Here is a 341-nt window from a genome sequence, read left to right on the forward strand (position 1 = left end):
AACAAGCCGGAAGTAGAAGACAACAGAGGAAGCCCCTGCACGTCAGCGATAGTAAAAGTGCCCAGCACGCAAAGAAGCGGTTCTGACTGTGTCCAGAAGAGATTTTTCTTTTTTTATTAACAGAAACTCAAGGGAACTCAAGGGAACATTAACAGAAATTCAAGGGAACATTACTAACATATTAACAGAGAATTATATGTGACTGAACTAAGAAAAGAAGTTTGACAACACACAGAAGAAGCCCAAGAAGATTAATTGGACATTACTAACAGTTTAATTTACCAGTTTATATATCACTCAGCTTTCTCTTTCTCCCGCTGTCTACCCTTCCCTTTTTTTTT

The sequence above is a fragment of the Gekko japonicus genome, unplaced genomic scaffold, assembly GCF_001447785.1.
Source record: "Gekko japonicus isolate JY-2015 unplaced genomic scaffold, Gekko_japonicus_V1.1 scaffold2389, whole genome shotgun sequence".
In the NCBI taxonomy this organism is placed as follows: Eukaryota; Metazoa; Chordata; class Lepidosauria; order Squamata; family Gekkonidae; genus Gekko; species Gekko japonicus.